The following is an 18774-nucleotide window of genomic DNA, read 5'->3' as shown; positions in this document are numbered from 1 at the left end:
CAGGTTTACCTGCATCAGTGAAAGCGTCGCTAACACTGTGCTGTGATATAAACCCGTCATGATCAACAAGCTGCAGCGTCCGAGCAAAACAACCCAGACTGCAGATTCCAAAGTCTTCCTCCACCTTCTTCATGGGAGTCGCACTACTTTTGATTTCTACCTCTAACCCATGATGTGACAGCCTAAAGCCAACCAGGAAGTGTTTTGTTGTACATGCACCAGTAAAAAGGTGCCACATGTTGTAATATTAGAATATATCTATATGTTTAATGTATTTTAACTTCACCACCTGCTGCAGGATTGCAGGTAGTTAACAAGTGAATCTGAGAAAAGTGACAATCCAGTCATTGTTTTTTCAGGCTTGTAATTCTTTTTAACTTCTAGACTAAGTTTTGCTTAAACCCATAATTTCCCTGTTGTCATGACTACCTGATACGAATGAATCTTCCATCCATTGATTATGTCTGAGTTGTTGGGGGGCTGGAATCTTTCCCATCAGCTACTAAGAAACTATAGAAAGAACATGTGAACATGGCTTCTTATGTTATTGTGAAAAGTTGTCTGAAACTGAGTCTGTGACTGTTTCTAATGAAGTAAATAGCAGCAGTCAGGCTTCATGCGTGTGGCCATGATAACATGTTCTGATAGAATCAGCATCGCCTGCAGCATCCTTCCTTCTTATGAAAATTACATTTATCTTTCTACAGAAGATATTTGTTTGATCTCTTGAATCTGAACATCATGTGAGTCTAAATCTTTTGCATAGAACCACAAAAAATGTAAATAATGTAAATAAAGACATAAACAGAGAGACCAGAACAGCAGACAGTTGTTTAATCAGATATCCATCTCGTTATTTTTATCCTCATGTTCCATAAACAAAGTTGACAGGTTAGAAATGCAGGTATGACCTGGATGCCGACAGAAACAAGAACTTTAAAAAGTTCTTTTTAATAATGAAGAACATGTAATGATAAAACACAACATGAGATGTAACTAGAAGCACTCAGACCTCTGCCAAGCCATACGGTCGCTCACGTAGGGGCAGCGTGGCTCAGTGGGTAGAGTGGTTGTCTTGTAGCATGAAGGTTGCCGGTTTGATCCTCGGCCTGTTGAGCTCATGACAAGGTGACGTAAATGTCACCTGCAGCGGGCGGAGGTGAGGACCCAAATGCAGGCAGTCAAGGCAGGAGGCAGAACTGTGCTGGTGACAAGGTTTTATTCTTGAAACACAGGACAGGGAACCACACACAACAGGGGAACATGTAAGGATCTGACAAGGAATAACAGAAAACCAGGAGTACTTATAAACAGAGGGAATAACAAGACACAGGTGAAGTGGATGACTAATCGGACCAGGTGAACTAACGAGGCAGGAACAGAAAACCACAGCACACACACACGGATAAAATATAAAAACATAACCAGCAACCCTAAAAACATGAACATAAAAACCATAACCGTGACAGTAAAGTTGTAATGTAAAGTTATCCCTATCTCCCAAAATTAAAGAATCCTTAACCCTCCTGTTATATTTGTTAGTCAGACACAGCAATGATGTTCCTGGGTCAATTTGACCCGATGCCTGTTTAATTATCCAAAAGATGTCCAAAACCCAAAAATCCTAACAAGCATTGTTAATATTTCATTACTTCCTCCCTTACCAAATATCCTGTCAATATTTAGTGCAATGGTGTTCCTCACCTCTCACAGGTAATGGTTCAATTAGGGTAATTCACTCGTCTCTCATAAAAAAATACATGTTCAAGCTAAATGTGTTTTGTCCAGCTCCTTTCACTTCTCCCCAACATCACACCTCCCTTCTAGATTAGTCATTTCCAGAATGATTTTCTGTATTGAATTCGGCATGACCAGCTCAAAAGCTGACTTGATGTCTGTCACACGAGTCTCTGCCATCCTAGTGGGCCCTGGCACTGTCTGACGCATATTTGGGGATGATGTTAGATATTATTTTAATTTGTCTTTGAATGTATAACTTGTGTATGATCTTAGTTAAAATATTTAATTGCAGCTTTGCAAGTTGGGGAAAAATAACACACACACACTTAACAAGAACATTGTGTAATCATGTATTAACATGCGTTGCTTTCTGTTTCTAAGTAAAGAAGAGGAGAAGCTGACAATTAAAGACTCAAACTGGTATTAGGTCAAATGTCTGGCCTACAACATGTGGTTGCTTTTGGCCGTACTTCTGTTCTTTGCAGAAACAGGAAACCAGCACCTCAGATGGAGCTGAAGCAGACAGACGAGGCTGACAGCAGAAAATGCAGAAAAAAATCTGCCTTGCAACAGTTTATTAGTTAGTTATATATTATTTAGTTATATATCGTACAACTGAAAGTCAGCGTTGTGTATTCCCACGTTAGATAAATGTAAACGTATCATAAATCTAACAAGTTTACTTGTAAACACAATTATCTGTAAGACACAAAAATATAAACCTAATATTTACAGACACGTGGTATCCAAGGTCAAACTAATGAAATATAAATATATTGCTAAAAGTTTTCACTCACCGTCCAAATAACAGAAACCAGGAGTTTCGATCATTTCCATGGCTACAGGTGTATAAAATCCAGCAGCGAGGCATGCAGACTGTTTCTACAAACATCTGTGAAGGAACGGGTCGCTCTCAGGAGCTCAGAGAGTTCCAGCGTGGTTCTGTGATAGGATGCCACCTGTACAACAAGTCCAGCTGTGAAATTTCCTCACTCCTGAATATTCCAGTCAGCTGTCAGTTTGATCATAACAAAGTGGAAGCGATTGGGAACGACAGCAACTCAGCCACAAAGTGGTCGGTCCCGTAAAATGATGAACAACGTCGGTGGATGATGAGGTGCATAGTGCTCAAAGGTCGGCAACTTTCTGCATTCAACTGCTCCAGACCTCCAGACTTCAGATCAGCTCTAGAAGAGGAGAGAGCTTCATAGAACGGGTTTCCATGGCAGCAGCTGCATCCAGGCCGTACATCACCAGAAGCAATGCAGAACGTCAGATGCAGCGGTGGAGAGAACGCCGCCACTGGACTCTGGATCAGTGGAGACCTGTTCTCTGGATGTACGAATCACGCGTCACCATCTGGTGATCTGATGGAAGAGTCTGGGTATGGTGGTTGCCAGGACAACGATACTGGTCTGACTGCATTGAGCCAAGTGTAAAGTTTGGTGGAGGGGGGTCATGGTTTGGGGTTGTTCTTCAGGAGCTGGGCTTGGCTCCTTAGTTCCAGTGAAAGTAACTCTGAATGCTTCAGAGATTTTGGACAATGTTTCCAACTTTGTGGGAACAGTTTGGGAATGGCCCTTTCCTGTTCCAACATGGCTGTGCACCAGTGCACAAAGCAGGTCCATAAAAACCTGGATGAGGAGGCTGGTGTGGATGGACATGATAGGCCTGCACGGAGTCGTGACCTCAACCTTATTTTCTTCTCCTCCAGCATCAGTGTCTGACCTCACAAATGTGCTTCTGGAGGAATGGTTAAAAATTCCTATAAACACTCCTAAACCTGTGGAAAGTTTTCCCAGAAAAGATTTGCAGGAGGGCCAGCATCATACTGAACTCATCTGATTAGGAATGGGGTGTCTATAAAGTTCATGTGAGAGTCAAGGCAGGTGAGCCTTTGGGCAGCATAATGTACATTTAGCAACACCGTGAACTCTCTGCAGCATCTCTGAGCTTCTCTGCTACAACCTGAACTGCAGGAGGCATCAAAGATTTCAGACGCCTGAACAGAGGGCTCACTCTGATGAAGCTTCTAGAACTAAATTTAACTTGTCTTACTGCAACATATTCTGTAAATCTTAATTTATTAAACTATTTTTAACTAATATAGTCGATGATCACGTCAACATGGGACACATACAGTACAGTGTACACTATTAAAAAACAAATAACTTTGAAAAGGGCACCTGCTGGTCCAGAGGGCAAAGCACCACATAGTGTCTATCTGTGCACCGCTGGTGTCTACAACATTTCATGGATAATAAAAGGAAAGGATTTCAGGTTCATGTATGAGAGGGAATATTACAATAATTTGATTAAAACAATTCTTTGTGTTATTAGAGTCCAACAGAAGTATTTTATCGGGTATAAAATTTATTGTAAAGCAAAGATGAAAACTGCTTATTATGTGCTGTTACTGAACAAACTATGTGAACTTTTTACATTTACACTGACATCAAAATGACAGAAAATCAGACAGAAAGAAGAAGATTCATCAGTAAATACTGAGCTCATGAACAGAAGAAACAGCTACATCTGATTTGTTTACCTGAATAGAAATAATCATTTAGACCAATCAGTGACATGGGACACACCCTGACCAGGTGTTTCTGGAAGAGCATATGTAGATAATCAGGAAACAGCTGCATGTTTTCATCACTTACTGCATGTATGTGGACTGTGTGGATGCAGAGGACAAAACTTTAAACACGGCTGAGAGGAACTCATTCAGGTATCTTAAAACACACTTTTATTACTCGGCTTTTAACACTGCGTGAGTTGTGTGGTCCTCTGTCACGTTTATTTTAGTTATTTATTTATTTTATGATGTTATTTTGTGTGCAGCATTTTGGAAACGTTTTGTTGTGAAATGTGCTATATAATTAAAGTGATTGATTAATTGAACTTCATGATTATCTTAAAAATACTTTCTGTTAATATGAAGAATTTTCTCTAAGAGCTGAAAACAAAACTCAGAGGAGCTTTGTATGTTTGAATGTTATATATATATATATATATATATATATATATATATATATATGTGTGTGTGTGTGTGTGTGTGTACAGACATACATACATGAACAAATTTCTCTGAATCTCTGAACAGGTTTTACCCCAAAAATGAACAACACAAACCAGACGTTTCCAGACAACATATCTGAGCCTTTCATCTCCCACTGCTGGACTGAGAGTGAAGATTATCTCTTCACACTGATCATCGTTTCCATCTTCCTTCCTTTGACCGTCTTGGCCTTATGTGCTCTTTTATCACAGGTAGTATAATAGAGCTGAGACTTCTGCTCTGTTAATGACTTCTTACTATTATTAACAGTAAATATTTATCATGTTTCACCGCATGTAAAGTTATATATTAATAAGATGTTTTTAGTTCCAGCTCTTACAGAAAGAACAGAAAATGACATAAAACTGAACTTTTTGGTTCTTCTTGTGCTGCCATCAGTGAATGAATGCTGTAATTATTTAGCTGTGGAACTACCGAATTCTGTTTTCACTCTTCATGAGTTTCCCAGTTTAAACACATTTATGATGTTTTCATTGTTTTCTGCAGCTGCGAAATGAACATGCTGCTCCGGTCTACGTCATCAACCTCGTCTTTGCTGACATCCTACAGATGTGCTGCATGATCATTAAGCTGGCAGGGGTCAAGGACGAATTAATAAAGTTTATATTTTACTACTACGTCTACAACTGTGCTGTGATGGTCAGTGTTTTCTCCATGGTCTGCATTGCCCTGGAAAGGTTACCGTCTATTCTACACCCCCCTAATTTATTAGTAGATAGCTCTGATGGTCTTCACAGACTGGTTTTGAGTATCTGTCTTGTGTTACAGATATCTGCTCATCGTCTGGCTGATCTGGTACCGTCTGAAACAAACCACCAAGGTCTATGTGGGTGTCTGTGCTTTAATCTGGATCATTTCTGTTTTTATTGGATTTATTCATCAAGAATATTTGGGTGCTTTTCTCCTCTTTCCCTTTCCCCTGCTCATCTTCTTCCTAGTTGGGACCATTAGAGCCCTGTCTGCTGTCCAGGGTGTTTCCATCAATGAAAAACGGAGAATTGTGGCAATTTTGCTTGTGGTTGTGTTAACGTACACAGTTCTTGTCCTGCCTCGGTTTGTTTTGCCATTGTTGCAATTTTTGGCTAGTTCAGTTGGCATTGACTGGAGCATTTTTTTAAACTTTTATGACGTGGCTTGCATTCTAATTCAGTTGCAACCTCTTACTAACTTAGTTTTATATTTTTTATTTAATAAATGGACCATAGGAAGGTTTTTGGTCTGTCTGACCTGTTGCAGAAATAACAATGATGATGCCACCAGATCAACAGCCTGAATGATGAAAACATGAAAACAATCAGCCTAAAATACGCTGACAAAGGAGAGAAAATGGACATTCACATAGACAGAAGACAGATTTTCTATTTTATCAAAGAATCTGGGAAAACTGACAAAAACTTCAACACATTTGGATTCTGCAAAAAGGCTACAAAGACTTTATTTTCTGTACAAACTAAAGACTTTTAATGTAGAAAAGACACTGATAGTTTTATTTTACAAATCTTTTATGGAGTCTGTTTTAATGTTCTGTATTATTGGCTGGTTTGCAGAATAAAAACCGTCGGATATCATCAGAGTAGAAGTAAGATAACTGGCTCACAGCAGCTCTCTATCAGATATTTATAATCAACACGTGTCACGGAAGGTGCAACCAATCCTGGCCAGCTCTGGTCACCCAGAAGAATTTGTTCTCCCTTCAGGTCGTCAGCATCGTTGCAAACAACCCAGCCACCTGCCTGACCAACATGTGACGTGGTTTGGTCACATGACTCTAGGTGTGAATGGTTTCTAAACGGCCTGGGAAGGTGAGTCAAGACTGCACTGCAGGTGTTTGACAGATGAAACCTGAGGCCCCCTCCTCTATCTAATGTTGGTTTTCCCATTTAACATCGATGACTTCTTCCCCTGTCCAATATATGCACCTTACTTTCCTTTAAAAGAGTGTTGCTTGTCCTTAAGATGCAGGTGGACTGTTGAAACTTGACCTGAAGAGCTGCTCTTTGTAGCACCGCACACCTGTAAAGTGGTTGTTTGGTTTCTATGTAGAGGTCTGTGCTCTGGTGGACCAGTTTCTGCCTCCGTGTGTTGCTAGGTTTGAAATGCACAGGAATGTTGTGTTTAGAGAAGATCAGTCCTCAAAGGCCGCTGTCCTGCAGGTTCTGGAGGTTTCTTGCTGCACCTGAATCGGATTAATAGGTCATCATGCTGGCAGAGAACTTAACAAGCTGTTGAGGAGAACCATTTAATTTGAATCAGGTGTGCTGGAGCAGGAATCGTCTGACACACCAGAGCTGGACACCCCGGTTTTTCAGCCACTCCAGACATGTGTGGAATGACAACGTTTGTGCATCATTTCTTCTATTCTTCATTATTTGGGGCTCAGTTTTTCTCTGACTTGATAAAAGCCCAGCTCAGACACGCAGGGTTGAAGCTCTGTCTCGACATGCTTGTGCAGCTTTTCTTTCCTTCTGTCCTGGTGGGACATTTTCAGCCCGATGCTGCAGAGTCCTGAGGACGGCCAGTCTGTGTTCCAGTGGGTGGTGTGAGTCAGAGAGCAAGAACTGGTCTGTGTGTGATGGTTTCCAGTACACTGCTGGGTTGGTAACAAAACCTACCCGACTCCCACACGTCCCTCATGTTTTTCATTAGGTGCTTTTCCATTACCCCTAGAACTGCACAAAACCTAAATATCGCAATAAAAACTGATAATGGAAACACCAACATTTCGAAAAACCTCTCAAATATTGCTAAAATGTTTTTATGCTGTCATGAGGTGACTTTTCAGATGTGTCAATATAGGAGTATATCGCAAAGTGTAATGGAAACACTTTTTTTCATTTACACGTCCCCGGACATGACGTAAGGGGCACGGCATGAGGAGCTGCAAGAGGAGACAGAAATCTTTTCACAAACAATTAAAGAAAATATCGCTGCCATCCTTCATAGCAAACAACAGCGAAATGCAAGAATTTTTAACCAAAAATTAGAAATCTCCTTCCTCCTCAAAGCTGAGAGAACAACAACTAATGCACTAAACACCATTCAATGGAAGCGCCTGCAAATCGCTGTTGTTGAAATTTTAGAAATATTTCTTTTATTTAGCAAAATACTGTAATGGAAACGCAGCTACTGAATACCAGTAAGATTCAGAGTTAATTTCCAAATGTTACGACTCCAGTAGAAGGTGATGCATTAAATAGAAGCTGCTTATACATCAGAGCTTCAGGTGGTCGACCTCCATGATGCCAGATCTGAGCAACTGCCAGACTTTTTCAACATTTTGGTCCTATTTATGAAGCATTTAAAACTCTGTTTTTAACATATTGATTTATGTTTTTAAAAAGAAGTTTCAGTTGTAAATTTTTTGTTTTATTATTAGTGATATAATTAAAATGGAGTGTTTTGCTCTAGATTTTTTCTCTTAGACACGTGGATATAATCATCAATCTCTGTAAAAAACTTGGATTTCTTGCAGGAAAACACTAGCAGTGTTCTTAAAATGTACATGTTCATTGTATAATCTGTGTATTTATCAACTTTAAATTGTAATTTGAAAAGTGTTTGTGTGTACGAAATAAAGATTTATCTTTAAACTGCACTCAATGAATCCTGAACTCATGACTCTTTTCTTTGTCTTTTCTTCCTCCGAAAATCAAATCAATTTTATTTATAAAGCACTTTTCATGCAGAAAGGGCTTTACATTATAGAAATAATTTATGCATATTAAAATAAACAAGCCTTCACACACAAAAGTTTTTAACAAATTGATTTAAAAATTTGAATCCATTTATGCGCCGATTCAGTTCAAGAAGTGTTTTTTTCTTTTTGTTATGAGGTGATTCATGTACAGCGCCAAATCTGTGGAAATAATGCCCTCAAAAAGGTCATGGCCAAGGCATGGAGGTAGTCAAGGCTGGCAAACATGAAAGTGATCAAGCTCATCGAAGCTCATCAAATTTTATGCCTTTAGTATTACTTGCTCCAACACTGGCTCTGTTGGCCAGAAGATGTTCTTCATACAACTCTATAGTGCGGTCAGTACCTGCAAAAACACATAGTCCTGCCAAAGCTTTCCACAAAGCCCCCAATACTGTGTGAACCCAAATTGTCACCAGCAACGGCACTCAAAGTTCCTTTGGTGATCTTACCATCTGGCAAAGCAACACCACTTCATTCAAGATGTTTTAGATCTTGAAGAAGGGGACCAAACACAAGATCCTGCCCAAAATACTTAAAATCTTGCTCTTGACAAAGTAGCAGAGGTTGCATTTGATCAATGCTAGATCTGTTGTGTGGCAGAATATTTGCAAGTGTCATGTAAACTGCCAAAATGTTGTGCTTTTTTTCCCAGAGCCAAGAGGATTCACTATCTCAGAAGAATCCTGGTAAAGAATGACACATAATGAGTATTCTGTATTGTTGGACAGTATGTTTTAAACAAAATTTGTGCCATCCCAAACATCCTGGAAGACTTCATCATTTCTCCTGATGGTTTTTAATATTTTATGCTATTTCCACACTGATTTACACTGAAAAAAGACTATTCTGTTCTTCACAGGGACTCATTTTGACCAAGACAGATAGACACTGGCTCAACATAACTGAAGCAGTTTTTAAAAACAGTTTTCCTCCAGTGATCTGTGTGGAGTGCCTCTGTATTGCAAGCCCTGAAAATATCCTCACCTCTTACAGTGTCAATCACAGTTTCTATATGTGTTTTGTCGAGTCCAAGAGTAGCTAGCTTTTCTTTAAGATGGAATAGCAAATGTGACTGACTGCATGTATTTCCAAATAGTCTTAAATACTAGTATTAATGGTTGAGGATGTAAAAAGTAGTTTGGCTTGTAATTTCAAATAGAACAAAGCCAAATGTCTTAAAAAATGTTCCTTTTCTGTGTTCTCTGGAAAAATCTGCTTCAAGTGAGGTTACTTGAAGCATCTGGCTCCAAATTAGAAACTCCATCATGAGTATCGTGAGAGCTACACGGATCTGTTAAGCCAGCAACAGAGGGCATCAGACTTTTTTTCAGAAGAATATTTGTGCTTTCTTGACATGTGCGATGTAAATGTAGACCTTACTGTAAAACTTTTATTATATTGTTTAAAAGGCATGGGACTGATCTTCCCTCTTTGATATGGACTTTAATATGAGCAAAAAGACTCTTTATATCTACAAATTCTGCATTACAGAACTCCACCTGACATTTTAAATCAGTTTGGCTTCCAGTAGTAGTCTTGTGTTTGTCTTTATGCCGATAAATGTGACTTTTAAAGATGAAAATGTTCCAAACACTCTGCTGCATCTAGAAAAACCACACTTGAACACCACATTTGACATGCAACAATGCTTTCGCATGTGTCTTATGTAAGCAGATGCATTACTGCACATCTTTGAACATATGTTGCACAACTTCATTTTTAAGATTTATTTTGTATATGTATCCCTTTTGTTAACACACACACACACACAAAAATTCAATAACTGATAGTAATAACCGATTTTAGAATATCACCAAACTCAAACTGTACCTTTCATTAGTTCTAGGAACACAGTGGAAGTGTGGTCAGTGTGTGTGACCTGCAATAAAACGAAAAAATAATAATAATAAAAAAATGAAATAGTCAATAAAAAAGGAGTTAAGAAAGCTACAGCAGAATTTACTTGTTAGCGGTGGCAGTGAGTAGATCAGTGCTGGTGTTGTGCTTGTATATACACAGCTATTGGCAAATTCAAACGCTAATGATTACATAAATTTACGACTATGGAAAGATGAAAGAGAAAAAGATGTGGTCTTCCATCACTTGTGTATTAAACACACCTTAGGTACAGAAGACTTTGTGGGTTATGGCAAAAAATTCAGCTCATGTTTTGCATGTACATGCAGTTGGAATGTTTTAGTTGTGTCCTGATTCAAAACATCCATTAGGTAACATCTACCCACAGCTTCATTTATTCAGTAACTTCTTGTCACTGTATTGAAGAAGAAAAAAAAAAAGATCTGATTTTTTACTGCATTTTGGAAAGACAGTATGTTACTGCTAGAATTTTGCCGTAAATTCACAGAAATTTCGAAGAGTGTACACAAACAAAGCTCATCTATCCTTTCCCCACCCCCCACCGCTACCCCATGGACTGCTGTCCCTCGGTACTGCCTCGTAACTGACTGTGGGTATAAAAATATTAAGAGAAATTAACATCTGGCTTGACAGTTGATGCTGGTGTTAGGAAATTATATCATTTTACACAGAAGCCAGCCCACTCATGACCACAGGGGGCTCCCCCACAGGGACCACCCAGACTAGGGCAGACTGGAGTCCACACCACAGCCGTAAGGCTGCAGTGCAGGGTCCCCAGCCACCCAGACAAGGGTGATCACCATGGCAACAACTTTGTAGACCGAGCAGGCAGTGAGTTCACAAGTTAAAATCAGGTCAGATAAATAAGAAGACCCAAGACCATTAAGAAATTTATAAACAACAGAAAGAGCCTTAAAATCGATCCTGAAATGAACGAGGAGCCAATGCAGCGTTATTAAAACTGGTGTAATGTCTTCTCGTCCTCTGGTCCTCATCAGAACCCATGTAAACTAGAAATACTGCTATTATGAAGACCGGCGAGCATGGCATTACAGTAATCTAATCTACTAGAAATAAAAGCACCTCTGTGCTGGTCAGAGAGGGGAAGGAGGGAAGGAAGGAAGGAAGGAAGGAAGGAAGGAAGGAAGAAAGGAATGAATGAATGAATGAATGAATGAATGAATGAATGAAAAGTGTCTTCCCCCTCCTGAAGTGGCACCGGTGACAACGGCAGAAATAGCGGGAAAGACCGAAGCTAAGGGCTAGGCTAAATGCTAACACATACAAACCGTCCATCCTGACTTTTTCTTGCCACCTTCTCAATCCAGAGGATGGACAAGTTAGAACTTTTTTACCCCATATGGATTAAGACTTTCATCCCAGATGTTGGGATAAAGCTAGCAGGCCACATCATATATAGCCTTTTTTATAGTCTTATAGCTTTTATATACTGTAGTTTTTATAATTTATCTTAGCTGGAATAGTTTATTCAGATGGTGTCTCTTTGCACGTTCAGCAAAACAAATCTTTAAATATTGTTGAACAGGAGCATTTAATGTTTTCTTTGAACTCGTATTATGGTGATTTCTTCTCTCTAAGCTGCTAACTTTTACTGTAAATCTCATGAACACGTGACTATTTTCTTCTTTTACCCACAGAGTACTTTTAATGCAGATGCATCATATTTATGCTGTAAGGAACTATTACTGGTATCATTGTGCAGCTTTCTAAAGTTAAACATGACTTTTTAAATTTCAGTAAAGATAATGAGCAAGATTAGAACCATAAAGAGGTTTAGGAGCTCCCACCTGTAGGTGTAGAACAGCATAGCTGGCTGTTGTTTTCCAGTAGCTACAATGATATAAAAATCCATCATAGATGTATAGGTTGTCAGTCTTGAGGATAAATATACAAACTGTGTCAGATAATTGCGTGGAAATATAATTCTGAAGGATAGTAAGTTATGTTTAATTCCATCTAAATATTTAATGTTTTTTTTAGAATCAGAGGTATGTGCTTACTATAAGCTGATCTCTGCATCAGCAGGAAGATTTCAGCCTCAGCTGGACTGATTACAGCTGTAGTGTTCAAAGCATCAATGACGTAAGTAAAGGACTGATCTTATTTACACGTTTACAGCTACTTTAGTTACTTTTACCAATATTTTGCTGCAGACTTGTCTATTTTATATAAATTGTAAATTTAGCTTTTTCTGCTTTCAGCTGCATTTGACAGTGTTTTACATCCTTTGATGGGCATTTTTATACTGGAGGTCCTGCACCATGATGGTCTGCAGTAAGAATGACTGGTCCAGTGTTTACAGTGAGGTCACGGGGTGGTGGAGGGAAAGTGATGTTTTCTATAAAGTCATGACACCCAGTGAGACACAGACACAGACTGTGGGGAAGCGTACGAGTAATCATGTTCTAAATAAAACTCATACTTCTGTACAAACGTTACACTTTTCCAGACAACATAGATATTATGCGAGCTGTGGCTCTTCCTGAAGCTCCGTTAAGCTCCGTTAAAGGAGCTCCAGGTAGAGCCGAGCGACTGGAGGTGAGTTCAGGTGCAGCTGTATGTGCTGAAAGCGGAACTGAGTTCCAGGAATGATCAAAGTGTTTTCCAGCACAGAGAAGTACAGATGCCACAGTCAAAGCACAAGAGGGTGTGTTTCTGTGCCAGTGATCCTCCTACCTGCAGCTTCGTGTAGTGGAATGACGTATTTTCATAGTTTGTGGTTTAAATTTCACATGAAATTCAGCATCAGGAAGATGTTGACATGCTTCCTCTTTTATGTAAACCTGCATGAGGAGTTTAGTTGTACCTTTAAACAAATGTGTGGCATTTTCTTTTGCTGTGAACATAAAAAGCTATTTTAATTTGTGTTTAAAGTAAGTTACGTTAAACCTAACCCTCTGATCTGCAGGACAAGCCCAACCACCAAAAACAGTTCAGGTATGGACTAAGGAGGCTTCTTCAGCACTTCAGGACTGTTTTCAACTCAGACTGGAAAGTGTGCAAAGATGGCTCAGACCTGGAGGCCTACACATCATCTGTTCTGGACTATGTGCAGTTCTGCACTGATGCTGTTCTGCCCACAAAGTCCATCAAGGTGTTTCCAAACCAGAAACCATGGTGTGACAGCACAGTGCGGTCTCTGCTCAAAGCTCGGGCTGCAGCCTACAGGTCAGGTGACATGCTGGCCTACAGCAGGGCCCGGACAGAACTGAGGAAGGGCATCCAGCAGGCCAAACACAGGTACAGACAGTGCATCAAGGAGCACTTTGCTGACAACAATCCACAGGAGATGTGGAGAGGCATCCGAACCATCACTGACTACAGGAACAATAACCAGCAGATCAGCCACGACCCTACTCTGACACCTTAAACACCTTCTTTGCACGCTTTAGGAGCAGCCCCAGCCTTTCGTCCTGCAGCAACACCAGGTGAGCTCCACTCTGAGGAGGATCAACATCAACAAAGCCGCAGGACCAGATAAGGTGACAGGTCGGTGTCTGAAGCTGTGTGTGCATCAGCTGGCTGGAGTTTTTCTGGACATTTTCAACCTGTCCCTGCAGCTCGCTTCAGTTCCTGTGTCTCAAGTCCTCCATCATTGCGCCTGTGCTGAAAAAATCTGCTGTCACCTGCCTCAATGATTACCGCCCTGTCGCTCTGACACCAGTAATCATGAAGTGCTTTGAGAGAATCGTCCCGAGTCACATCAAGGACATCATCCCTGCTACACTGGACAGACATCAGTTCGCCTACAGGGAGAACCGATCAACAGAGGACGCAGTCGCATTAGCACTGCACATGGCCCTGACTCACCTGGAGCATCCTAACACCTATGTCAGGGTGTTATTTGTGGACTTCAGCCTGCAACACTGTGATCCCGGACAAGGTGACGCTGAAACTCCACAACCTGGGAGTGCCTGCTTCTCTGTGCTTCTGGATCAGAGACTTTCTCACCGTATAGCTGCAGACCCCACCCATCCAGGACACGATCTGTTTGTGCCTCTGCCCTCCGGAGAGAGGTACAGGAACATCAGAACCCACACCAACAGACAGAGACACAGCTTCTTCCCCAGAGCAGTAAAATCCATCATCCCACCCCCTCACACATCCGCCCCCCATCCACCCATAGACTGAGCCTTTATCTCTGCAGACAGACATTCCCACTGCACTGCACTTTAATACTGTGCAATATGTGTGATATATTCATCCCGGTCACTTTAAAGATTTGATCTGCACTGTTACTTTTATTCTTTTATTCTGTTTGTTCTATTTTTATACTTTTATACTTTATATATTTTTATATTTATGTGTCTTAGAAAATTTCATTGTGTCTTGCGTAATGACAATAAAGATTCTTGATTCTTATTGCTCGAGGAAAGAAGCTGTCCCGGAGTCTGTTTGTCCTCAGTTTAATGGACCTGGAGCACTTTGACCTTTGAAACAGGAAGTTGACTATAAAAACTGTAGCATTCAGACCCTGTGGAGACTGGCTGTGTGGACGGATCAGATAAACACCACCACAACCCACTGATAGTAGTACTGGTTTAAACAATCAGATCGGACAATGTTAGCGCACAGAAACAGCCCATAATGCTCATGTCCTATGATGAGGCCACTGTGAATCTCAGTCAGCATGCGCTCTGTGGAGAGGAGGTAAGATATTGTACTGGAAAAAATTTTCGTGGGGAGAATCAAAAATGATGCCGAGTCAAACCGTCTTTTACAAGTTTATTATAGCAAAGAGAAATATAAATAAATCATGCAGTCAAGCATGCAGAGAGCTCTCTCTGAGCAAACAAGGAAGTGTCACAAAGTTATATAGATTTCTGATCACGCCTTTACCAACTGTCATCATCATCATCATGACTTGATGGAGATATCTATCAATAGCTGTTGCTAGGGCAACTTTTAGAGAGAGTTCTTCGTAAAGCGGAACTATTTGGAGAGAGTTTTACATAAAATGAAACTAGACACACTTTGAGACAGTTCATGATCTTTTGTCCCTTACTTCACCCTGGGTAGACGGGGAAAGGAGAAGCTACAAAGAGATCTGGCCAGTGTCTGTAAGTTTCGTTTTTAGTGTGAAGAGGCCACATGAGGATGAAAAGCATAAAGCAAAGAAAATAACAAGAGACAAAAATAACAAAAAAAATCACTCCAAGAGCATCAGGAAGATCACATCTGCTAAGGTTTAAGAAAATCCATCATAAAGGAGGATTAAAAATTATTTACACTTCTGCTTCAGATTCTGAGTCTGAGGAGAAAGAGATGGACTCTTCGTCAGGGATGGGAACAGGAGTAGGGGGAGGAGGAGCAGAAAAGTCTTCAGCTTGAGGCAGGGGAGAATACATCAGCTGAGGAACTTTCTCGCCCATCGCAGTATTAATGAGTTTAACCAGGAGGGCTCTGATACATGGAATGCAGCAGCAGCCACAGAGGACAAGAATAGCTGCGCACACAGCAATGGACATAAGAATAGATGTAAACAAAGCCTTATATTTGCCAAAGAAGCCATCAAACATGGAGATGTCTACACCAGAATGTTCTTTCATTTTGTTACTAAGAGAACGGAGGCCATCCACAGCCCTAGTTAGCTTGCCCATGGGAGCAGTGTTATTAGGGATAAAGGAACAACATTGTTCACCGAATATGGAACATACACCACCTCTTTCTGCTAACAGCATATCCACTGCAATTCTATTTTGGAAGACCATAAGGGAAGTTGCACGTAGTTGCTCGTGCACGGCTGCTAACCCATCACGAGTATAGTTGGCCAAAGTTGAACATTATAATGGATATAATTAATGCGATCTACGTTCTTGTTAGGTGTTACAGGGAACAGGGCAGAAGTTATAGGAAATTCTCAAAGCCAGCAGATACCTGGTCTGCTAATTTATATTCATCTGGAACTCCTCGAGGAACACCTATGGCGTCAATATAGGTGGGATCAGAGTCATCAAGAGAGAGGGCTAGACTACGACGCTTCCTGGAGAGGTCAGAGGGGGGAAGAGAAAGCATCTCTGTTATAATAGTGGTGGGCATGATAAGGTTAACTGGGGCACATAAGCCTGCCCAGTTCCGTGGGAGAATACTGCGGAGGAAGAAGCCTCCACACCACCACCAAAGGTCAGCACGATCCACATTAAGCCTAGCAGGAGAGTTGGTGGTGGAGGTGCATAAGGATGAATTAAGGGAGCCCATAAAGGTGCTGCCGGGGGTAGAGTTAGTGAAGCATGTGTAATTACCAACAGCTACATGCATGTCAAAGAGAGGAGGGGTCGTCACTAGAGTCAGGGGAAACGGGCCTTCCCAGATCTGGCAGGGGAGGGAGGGGTTTCGCTTGGTCAGGAGTTCAAGGAGACATTTTGCATTAATACCGGGAGGTGGTGGTACTATCCGAAGAACAGGGTGGGGTCCCAAACAGACTACACAATCGCCGTCAGTTGCTAGTCCAGTTTGTTCTGCTAACAAAAGCCAATTATTTGTGGTGCCGGATATACCAGTCATAATTTCCAGGTAGTCATCTACTTTTTTTTTTTTTTTTTTTTTTTTTTTTTTAACCTGTCTTGTCCAGCATCGTTGCAAACAGAATGATTGTCTGGCTGCCGTCTGGTGCCGGGCAATTTTACTCTATCAAGCAGGGATTTATACTACATGTATAAAGTCCCTCTTGATGATATGAAAAACTTTATTAAATCAAACTCTTAATGCTGGACTCGACCGGAGGGGACAGAGAGAGAGAGAGAGAAAAGAAGGGAGAGAGAAGAGGGAGGGGAGGGAGAGGGACAGAAAGGGTGTGGGGAGTGCAGGTGGGGACTTCAGACATTATACAAAAGACCATGTAATCCATACTACTTACAACATATATAGCTAAGATCATCCTAGCCAGTAGGTCATTACACAACTAGTTGATAATAGTAACAATAATAATAATCACAATAATAATAATAATAATAATAATAATAGTAATAATAATAATAATAAGAGTAATAATAATAATAATAATAACAGAAATAATGATAAAATTTTAAGAATAATTATAAGAATAGAGAGAAAAGGTATATTGAAGAAAAAAAAAAAAACAAAAAAAAAAAAACAAAACTATGATAATAGATATAAGTGAAACTGATGTATTCAAGAACACGCGCAGAGAAACCTGTGTGGATGTGCTGGAGGACTCGGCCACACGGCGACGCAGAGACTGTGTCAACATACCGAATATACGGAGTGGAGACGTTCAGGAAGGAGTGACCATGCAGAGTGATCATGCAGATGCCACCTCACCTGAACAGAGGCCAGGGGCCGACGGACACCGACCCAGGCACCCCGGCAGCCACCCCCCGCCGCCACGAGGCAGCCCCACCCCGGGGCCCACCCAATGCCGCCCGCCCAGATCGGAACCCCCAGCCGACCCAACAGTGGAGCAGCCGAGATCCCCACCCAGGAGACAACCGGAGACCCGAAGCCACCAGGGATCCCCCACCCACATCCACCGTCATCCCAGCGAAGCCGCAATCCTCCACCTACATTAAGTGATGTAGCCAGTCACAGGGGACCAGAGGGAATGAAAGTCATCTGATTGGTTCCTGGAGGAGGCAGACATTGTCTCAATGCTGATGTGGTCTAACAGGAGATTTCTAAACTGCTGGATAGACAAATTATTCTTATCTTTCCAGTTCACAAGAATAGTTTTCTTTGCGATGCATAAGACTGCGAGGACCAAGTTTATGGAGTGTATTCCTATGTTGGTGTCACCCAGGTCGCCCAGTAGGCAAAGTGTGGGGTTTGCAGAAAAACTGGTTTTAAACCATTTTGAGAGATCTTCACACACCTTAATCCAGAACCTTTGGACAGGTGTGCAGGACCACAGCGCATGGATGTAGCTATCAGAAGTGTTCTCAGAGCAGTGTGGGCAGATATCTGATGGTGAAAGGCCCATCCTGAACATCCTGTGTCCTGTATAATGAGTTCTATGGAGAATTTTGAATTGTATTAGTTGTATATTTGAATTCTGAGTCATTTTAAACGTGTTTAAACATATTTGTGACCATCTTTTCTGATCAAAGTTATTAGATAAATCATCTTCCCATTTTGAAGTTGGGAGAGATATCCTGTCTTCTAGCTTTGCAAGTAATCTATATATTTTTGATAATAATTTTGGAGTATTAAGATTCAAGAATTCTGCTATTCTGACAGGAAGCTGCAAGTCTAACTGTACAGGGGTATACTTCTTATATATAATTGATTTTAGTTGGTGGTACTCTAAGAATTTATTACTGATGATTCCATACTGTGAGATTATTGTGCTGAAAGATACCAAGTTTCCATTTTCTATTATCTGACCTAACTGTTGTATTCC

The 18774-nt window shown here is 40.8% G+C and overlaps 1 long non-coding RNA gene across 1 annotated transcript; it reads left to right on the top strand.

Annotated features, from left to right (window-relative positions):
- The first annotated feature begins 4216 nt into the window (after positions 1-4216).
- LOC121655985 lies at positions 4217-8384 on the top strand. The gene is made up of 3 exons (XR_006013346.1): positions 4217-4471; positions 4847-5013; positions 5309-8384. It is a non-coding gene; the product is annotated as an uncharacterized LOC121655985 (long non-coding RNA).
- The last annotated feature ends 10390 nt before the right edge of the window (positions 8385-18774 follow it).

Source organism: Melanotaenia boesemani, chromosome 16 (assembly GCF_017639745.1).
Source record: "Melanotaenia boesemani isolate fMelBoe1 chromosome 16, fMelBoe1.pri, whole genome shotgun sequence".
NCBI lineage: Eukaryota > Metazoa > Chordata > Actinopteri > Atheriniformes > Melanotaeniidae > Melanotaenia > Melanotaenia boesemani.
This window is presented reverse-complemented; position numbering and strand designations above follow the sequence as displayed.